The 9,430-nt window shown below is 38.4% G+C and overlaps 1 pseudogene; it reads right to left on the reverse strand.

The window, feature by feature from the left end:
- Positions 1-299: 299 nt before the first annotated feature.
- LOC141317384 (NACHT, LRR and PYD domains-containing protein 3-like) lies at positions 300-8,533 on the reverse strand (annotated as a pseudogene).
- Positions 8,534-9,430: the final 897 nt, after the last annotated feature.

Raw genomic sequence — 9,430 nt, forward strand, 5'->3', positions numbered from 1 at the left:
GAAGTCCTTAGCAATGCATATTACTAATCAAAAATTAAGTTTTTATATATTTACAGTTGAAAATTTATAAAATATCTTCAAGGAACATGAAGTAATAGTCTATGACATGGATAAAGTTTTATGTGCAGTATGTATATTGTAAATGTATTATGTTTAGTGCAAGCAGTATGTTTAGAACTCTATATTTACTAAAAATGAGCAATACATTTGTCACAGTATTAATCTTTATATAAGCTGATAAAAAATACAGATGTACATTGATGCTGACAGCTGATGTCTTCTTAGGCCCAATGGTATTATCATTTCAATTTCAAGTCTGACTCTTTCAGATTATTCTCCAGGAGATCAAGTTCTTTTAGGTGGGAAGGATTTGATTTCAGAGCTTCAGTCAGAGCCGTCACACCTTCATGAGTAATACTACAGTTGGACAACCTGAAAGGAGCAGAGTGGGTTTGCAGACATTACAGTTTGACAGCTTAATCTTATTTAGATGGCTTCAGAACTGGTTTTGCACTAGATATAATTTACCTCAGCTTCTCTAGTTTACAGCAAGGATCCTCCAGTCCGGCACAGAGCTTCTTCACACCTGAGTCCTGCAGATCATTAATACTGAGATCCAGATCTATCAGACTGGAGGAGCTGAGAGCTGAAGCCAGAGCAGCACAACTTTTCTCTGTGATTCCACATTTGTCCAACCTGAGAAAGAAATGTATTGTAATATACACGGTTCCAACTTCATCAGATATAAATATTCCCACTGATTTGTAAATCTTAACCTCAGTGTTTTCAGTCTACAGTTTGGAAGATGAAGAACAGCCGACAGCATCTCCACTCCATCATCTCCAAGTCTGTTGTTGCCCACATCCAGTTCTCTCAGATGGGAGTTTGACCTCAGAGCTGAAATAAGGGATCCAAAGCCTTCTGCTTTAAATTTGCAAAATGAAAGCCTATCGAAAAAAATGACAAACAGTCTTCAATCTTCAGTGTATTTGATTGATTTGATACAGTGATAGATGTGTTAATTGTCCTACAATGCTGTAAAGGGTAGAAACTTTCAAGGGTTTTTCATGGGAATCTCTCTGAAAACATGGTGCCTTTTTCAAAACAATGGTTTAATTTGTGTATGTGTGTGTGTGTGTGTGTGTGTGTGTGTGTGTGTGTGTGTGTATCATATTATATAAAGCATATATTGCACTGTAAAAAGTTTTCACCAGATTCAACTTAAAAACCTAAGTTCAGCAGCTGCCTTAACATTTTAAAGTTAAATTAGCTTAAAACTACAAGTCATTTTAACTTTTACAACAATTTTACAACAATTACAACAAAAATGAGTTGATTTAACTTGTGAGTTGAAATGACTTAAGTTGATTTAACTTAAAATTTTAAGTCAGCTGCTAAACTTAAGTTTTTAAGTTGAAACTGGTGGAAACTTTTTACAGTGTGTGTTAAAGCCATTTTGTTTTTGTGCTGAAGAAATTTAACATCTGGGTACCCCATAACGGATAGATTTAATCGTATTTAATCTTACGGATGATGGTTGATGGGCTCAGATCATTTTTATTAATTAAACAATAGATAAAAACAAGATGTTTTTTATAATACTGATTAGGCATCATTACAAATCACACAAACCACATATACTATACTGGGTCGTGATTGGATAATTACTTATGTGCAGTGGAGTGATCGTGTATGGAGTGAAGAGGTTAAGGAAGCTTTACAATATTGCTAAATGAACATTAAAATAACATTATAGTAATGCTATAAAAAAAATCAAACAGTCTGTTTCTGTTAAGAAAACTTTCCTGGCTAACAAAAAAACAAACCTCAACAAAGTAACATTCTGGGAACCAAAAAACGAACTTTGTGGGAACGTTAGGATAACATTAGGGGAACATTAGAATAACATTCTAAAAACCAGAACTTTCTGTGAACCCTAAACTAACTTACTGGGAGCGTTAGAATAATGTTATTCTAACGTTCTACAAAACCAAAAACTAATATTCTGGGAACCAAAAACTAACGTTCTGGGAATGTTATAATAATGTAAGGGGAATATTAGAATAATGTTCTAAAAATTGTGTGTGGAGTAAAGATGTTAGGGAAGCGTTATAATAACGCTAAATGAACATTAAAATAATGTTATAAAAACAAAAACTAATGTTCTGTTTCTATTTAAAAAAAAAAAAAAACTTTCCTGGCTAAAACCCATAAATTAACATTCTGGGAACCAAACACTAATGTTCTGGGAATGTTAAGAAAACTTTCCTGGCTAAACAAAAACATACCTTAAAAACAAACGTTCTAGAAATGCAAAATTTGCAAAAGCAAATGTTGTGGGAACCAAAAATTGTTAGCTGGGTCAGCTGTATTTGTTGAGCACTGATCTGAATATTAGACAGGGGAAAGCATTGATTGTTCAGCGGTAACCCTTATAAACCAATCCCAAATGATGCATAGAGTAATGTTGTTTAATGGTGAATTCATTGTTATTCAGAATCATCTTGCCTCATGGTCTCCAGTTTACAGAGAGGATGATGGAGTCCAACAGAGAGCAGCTTCACACCAGAGTCCTGGAGTTCATTCTTGCTTAGAGAGAGTTCTTTCAAGTTTGAATCTAGTATTGCAGCAAGTGCTGCACAACTTTTGTGTGTTATATTACAGTTATTTAACCTGTTGATGAAACAATTAAAGGCTCTTTAATCATTATTAACTTCAAATCATTTTATATTATTCAGTATATGTGCTTATTGTCACGTTGTAGTAAGGAGATCTGGGTCCAAAATGCAAGGAGTATATTTAATAACAATAAACACAAATAAACAGAACAGAACAAAACAAAACCAAAAGGCCAACACGGCACACACGACTGGATCTGGGCAGGAGCAGGATTAACATAAAACTTGAAACAGAGACAGGAACAAACCATACGGTAGACAGTACAGGAGACAGAATGCAGCCAGCAACGATGGGTCCAGCGGGGAGGAATATTTTTTTTTCTTCTGAGGAGGCGGCGGCGTTTGAGGCGGCGACCGCTCGGTTCGAGGAGGTCATTCACCTTCAACTGGCCGAGATGGAGGCCTGTAGGGCCGAGTCGGCGCGACGGCGTTCCCGCTTTGCAGTGGGGGTGGAGTGGCTCTTCCGTGGGAAGGCGGAAGTGACCACTCCCTCTGTTCCGGACGCGGCGGTGACCGCGCTCTCTGTTCCGGACGCGGCGGTGACCGCGCTCTCTGTTCCGGACGCGGCGGTGACCGCGCTCTCTGTTCCGGACGCGGCGGTGACCGCGCTCTCTGTTCCGGACGCGGCGGTGACCGCTCTCTCTGCTCCGGACGCGGCGGTGACCGCTCTCTCTGTTCCGCACGCGGCGGTGACCGCGCTCTCTGTTCCGGACGCGGCGGTGACCGCTCTCTCTGCTCCGGACGCGGCGGTGACCGCTCTCTCTGTTCCGCACGAGGCGGTGGCCGCGCTCTCTGTTCCGGACGCGGCGGTGACCGCGTCCAGAAGGAGATCTACGCCCTGGATCTACCCGCCAACCTCAGCGACCTCAGGAGGCTGAGGGGAGACCCACAGCCCAGATCATGACACTTATGCTCTAACGTACTTGAGTTTTTCCAATGCACAATGACGTTTGTCCAGAGAAGCACAGAGACTTGTCACTCCAGAGTCTCCAATGTTATTCCAGCTCAGATCCAGCACTTTCAGATGTGAAGGGTTTGAACTCAGAGCAGAGCTCAGGGAAACACAGCCTGCTTCAGTTATTCCGCAGTTCTTTAGACTGAAGACAAGAGAATATGGTTCTTAATCTAACAACAAATATGCATGTAACACTATTTGTGTGGCAAGGGCTCAATTAAAGGGCACCTATTGTGCAAAATCCACTTGGACATTAATGTGTGTTAGCAGTGTGTGAACACAACCACCCTACAGTGATAAAAATCCACCACCATTTTTAATCCTCATTAAGCCAAATCAGTTTCATTAGGCATACAGTTTTGATTCTCTCTAGTCAGAGACTAAACTATGAAGACTAAAAGTCTAAAAGTCCATAGTTTCCACCCTTAGCAGTTTTGAGGAGCTGTAACATCAACAATGTCTTGTAAGCAATATCGATGTTCTGTGTGGATCTAAGACTGAACATAAGAGTCTTAATTTTCTCCCAACATCTGAGACACTGAGGATGCAGTGGATTACTTCTACTTTTCAAGTAATGCACCTCAATATCTACCAAAATATGTGACCCGTGCTGGGAAAATTAGTTAGAATGTGCACAATCTAATTTTTAGCTACAGGCAAAAGAAGTGAAAAAAATTTAGGTTTTCCCAAAAAATAGTTTATTAAGCCCTCTTCTAGTGATCCCAATGCTCCAAATAGTAATTACTTTAGGGCGACTGCAGCCTCTCACCACAAGTTGTAGGTCTATTGTTGCAAAGTGCAGAATTCCAGCTTTGAATTTTCAATGAAACTGGTAAAATATGATGACGAAAACAAAATGATCGCATTCACAGACATCTGCAAAGTGCCTACAAAAGATGCGACTCTCAGATAATGTGCAATCTTCCAATAAAGTACATTATTGCTAAATATGTCTTGGTAAGTTTTACACAAACATAACCTGTTATGTCTTACATGAACGTTTAGTTAAAGGAACAGTCCACTTTTTTGGAAATGGGCTTATTCTCCAACTCCCCCCGAGTTAATAAGTTGAGTTTTATCGTTTTGAAATCCATTTAGCCGTTCTCCTTTTCTGGTAATATCACTTTTAGCATAGTTTAGCATAGATCATTGAATCCTATTAGACCAATAGCATCGCGTTCAAAAATGACCAACAAGTCCTATTTAAAACGTGACTCTTCTGTAGTTATATCATGTACTAATACTGGCGGAAAATGTAAAGCTGTGATTTTCTAGGCCAATAAGATTAGGAACTACACTCCCATTTCAGCGAAATAGTCAAGAAAGTTTGCTGCCGTGATATAGACACATCAGGCGCAGTAATATCACACATCACATGTGCAAATGCTAAACTAGCTGGGAACTAATTTCAGTCAAAATCGCAGCTTTAAATTTTTTGCCAGTATTAGTACACGATATAACTACAGAAGTATTAAATTGGACAAATATTGAAACTCCTTAGTCATTTTGAACGCGATGCTATTGGTCTAATAGGATTCAATGATCTATGCTAAGCTATGCTAAAAGTGATATCGCCAGAACAGGAGAACGGTTGAATGGATTTCAAAACAATAAAACTCAACTTATTAACTCGATGGGAGTTGGAGAATGAGCCTATTTCTAAAAAAAAGTGGAGTGTGCCTTTAATGGTTGGTGAAAAATCAGATGTGTAACATTATATTAGATCCAAGCATTACAGTAGGACTTAATATAGATCTGTCTCAATGTCAATCAAACATTAAAAGAAAGGATGGAAGTACTTGCTGCTCTTGATTAAACTACTAAAAAAGATCAATATTGTTATTTAATATAGTAATCATTATTAGGAGAAGAACTGAAGGAAAATATGCAGTGATGCTTTGTGATTTTGCTTGCTTTCAGCTATGCTTGAAACAAGTCATTTCATTTTGAAAGTATTTTAATGGAGAATTAAAATAAAATAAATGACTAATTTTTGAAAATGTGATTCCGAATGTGATTTGCCAGCACAGGTAACATGTTTATATCTGCACAAATAATTTTATTCTGGACTGCTTTGGGCATGTCATTTTGTTATAGTGCTTACATTTTAGCCGCATTTGTGTGCATACTTTATTGAATTATTTTAACTGAACAAAACCATGCTGGTGAGATTATTATGTGCTGCTCTGTTTGTTCGGTGATGCTAGCAAACACATCAGACCTGTTTATTGTAGGTACAAATTTACATCTTGTAAAAAAGGGGGATAATATGTTCCCCTCACAAGTCTCTTCTATTTTAAGTTCAAAGAACTTACTTCAGAGATTCCAGTCTACAATCAATGTCCTGTAGTCCACCAGTGAAACACATAAAATCGTCATATAAACGCTGATTGTATGGATTATCCGGCCTACTGTTGAACCATTCTTGAATCCTGAAATGACAGAAACAATTCAATAAATGTCTTCATATGTAAACAGCGAGTTTATAATATTTAATATTTAACTTTACTCCATAGAAGCATACAATTGGTTTGCTCGGTTTGATTCCTTTTTTCCAGCACAGAGTATTTCTACTCCTGTATCTTGCAGGTTGTTGTGGCTCAGATCTAGCTCTCTCACATTGGAATGTGAAGACAGAAATGCAGACATCGTTATACTGTACATCCAATTTCTGTGATATTACAGTTACACATCCTGGAAGAGTAAGGTTTTTTGTTATTACCTATTAACATTTTTGCATTCACATTTGTGACCTTAGACCACAAAACCAGTCTTAAGTAGCACGGGTATATTTGTAGCAATAGCCAAAAATACACTGCGTAGGGATCAAAATTATAGTTTTTTTTTTCTTTAATGCCAAAAATCATTAGAATATTAAGTAAAGATCATGCTACATTAAGATATTTTGTCAATTTCCTACCATAAATATATCACTTTTTTTTATTTTTGCACCCTCAGATTCCAGATTTTCAAATTGTATCTTGTCCTAACAAACCATACATCAATGACAAGCTTATTTATGCCACTTTCAGATGATGTTTAAATCCCATTAGAAAAAAAAGACCCTTATGGCTAGTTTTGTGGCCAAGGGTCACATTAAAAAAAAAAAATCACAAAAAACACTTACCAAGCTTTTGTAGACAGCCTGATCACAGGATATAGCCAGCTAAGGACTGCTTCTGATCTACCGTATTTATGTAGTTCAAACTCATCAAAGTTTTCATTTGATGTCATTAAAATGAACAAAAGAGCCAAGCCAAGTTCTTGGGATGGGATGTCTTTGCTAACTTTTCCTGAGGTTATGTACTTTTGGATCTCATCACTTAGAGAATGATCATTAAGTTCGTTTAGACAGTGGAACATAAGTATACTTTTTTCTGGACAATTGTTGTTTATCATTTCCTTAAGATACTCAACCGTTTCTGAGCTGTCCTGGGTGATGATTACTCTTCTCTTCAAAAACCTTTCTAGAAGGGCCTGATTTGACTCCACCGAAAGTCCCATGACAAAACGAAGAAAGAGATCGAGATGTCCATTCTTACTGTCTAAAGCTTTATCAACTGCACATTTGCGCACAACTGGCAATGTCACATTCATCTCCGATTCCGTTGCTTCGCCTTGAACAAGTACATTTTTACTGCTGTTGTGGAAAGACAGAATCACATATAGAGCCGCCAGATGTTCCTGAACACTGAGATGAACGAAGCAGAAGACCTTCCCCTGATACCAGCCAAACTCCTCCCTGAAGATCTGAGTGCACAATCCAGAGTACACTGATGCTTCTGTCACATCAATGCTACACTCTCTCAGATCTTCCTCGTAGAAGATCAGGTTTCCCTTTTCCATTTGCATGTATGCCAGTTTCCCTAATTTGAAGATCATCTCCATATCTTTGTCCTCCTTCTCAGTATACTTTGTGTCTTTGATGCTAAACTGTGCAATAAGGAAGTGTGTGTACATTTGAGTGAGAGTCTTGGGAATCTCTCCACTCTCTGCTTGACTCAACATCTTCTCTAGAACAGTGGCTGAGATCCAGCAGAACACTGGGATGTGGCACATGATAAAGAGACTCCTTGATGACTTCAGGTGTGAGATGATTGTATTGGCCAGACCTTGATCTCTGATTCTCTTCCTGAAGTATTCCTCCTTCTGTGGCTCATTGAAGCCTCGCACCTCTGTCACTCGATGGACACACTCAGAGGGGACGAGATCAGCTGCTGCTGGTCTGGAGGTGATCCAGATGAGAGCAGAGGGAAGCAGATTCCCTGCAATGAGGTTCATCAGGAGCCTGTCCACTGAGGCTGATTCAGTCACATCACACAACCTCACATCGCTCTGAAAATCTAGAGACAGACGACACTCGTCTAGACCATCGAAGATGAACAACACTTTATATTCATCACTGGATAGTTCCATTTCTTTAGTTTCAGGGAAAAAGACATGAAGAAGATCTGAAAGGCTGAGCGTTTTGTCCTTCATCAGATTGAGCTCTCTGAAAGGAAGTGGAAATATGAGCTGGACGTCCTGATTCTCCTTCCCTTCAGCCCAGTCCAGGATAAACTTCTGCACAGAGACTGTTTTCCCAATGCCAGCGACTCCCTTTGTCAGGACAGTTCTGATGGCTTTGTCTTCCCCAGGTAAAGCTCTAAAGATGTCATTGCATTTAACTGGTAGAGTTACTCCTGCAGAACTTTTTAATGTTTTTTCTATCCTTTTAACTTCATGTTCATTGTTAATCTCTCCATTCCCACCATCTATGATACATAGCTCTGTGTATATCTCATTCAGGAGTGTTGGGTTTCCCTGCTTTGCTAGTCCTTCAAAAATATAGAGATGCTTCATTCTCATGTTAGATTTTAATCTTTGTTCAGTGTCTTGATCAGGAGTTTGTGAATCATCTCTGTAAAAGCAAATAATAAGCAAATAATAAAAAATACAGTGTCTATAGCCTATGAAGGCTATAGTTGAGTGTAGACTTGAAACTTTTTCTTTCATAATACTAACATATCATTTGACATATTGACCATTTTAGTATTGTACATTTGGTCTTTTGTAATTTCTTGTAACATCAACGCTATTGGCTAATTTAATTAGACACTGGATTTAAACACATTGCTAAAAATAGTTATGATTCCCTTAAAGAAAATACAATACTCAATTGAATAGCTATTTATTTACATTTTTTATTTCTCCGTTTTTATGGATCATGTGAGAGATTAGCATCTTGTTGAAGTAAACTGGAGATGACCTGCTATTGCTGAAACCCTACAACTACAAGCTCTACAAGAGTGGCAAATCATCTTTATTCATTTTTGTTCATTGTGATCGACATTGTGAGTCATCAGACCACCCTGTTCACCCTGGTTGACTTGAGAAGCACAGGAATTGCACCTTTTAGCATGAATGAAAATTAACAGGTGATCAGAATTAAACCTCACCAAAGTCCCTTTAAGGCAAGTGATTCTACTCAGCAGCCATCTTTAAAGCATCTCTCGGCCATGCAAGTGAAGCTCCTATTTGAATGGCGAAACATCAAATTCTCCAAAACTGGTCACCAAGCTTGCCATTCAATTTCATATTTGAAATAACCAATGCAATCTGACAAGAACTGCCTCATAAATATGTAGGGCTGGACAATATATCGAACGATATTGTGAGGCGCGTTACACAGAGATGTAAATCTCTGACAAGCTACGCCATATCGAGCTTAATATCGACTGCAATATTGAGCTTGTCAGAGATTTACGTCTCTGTGTATTAACTGAGTGGAACGCACGTGATGGAGATTACTACTAAT

The sequence above is a fragment of the Garra rufa genome, unplaced genomic scaffold (assembly GCF_049309525.1).
Source record: "Garra rufa unplaced genomic scaffold, GarRuf1.0 hap1_unplaced_859, whole genome shotgun sequence".
NCBI classification, from domain to species: Eukaryota; Metazoa; Chordata; class Actinopteri; order Cypriniformes; family Cyprinidae; genus Garra; species Garra rufa.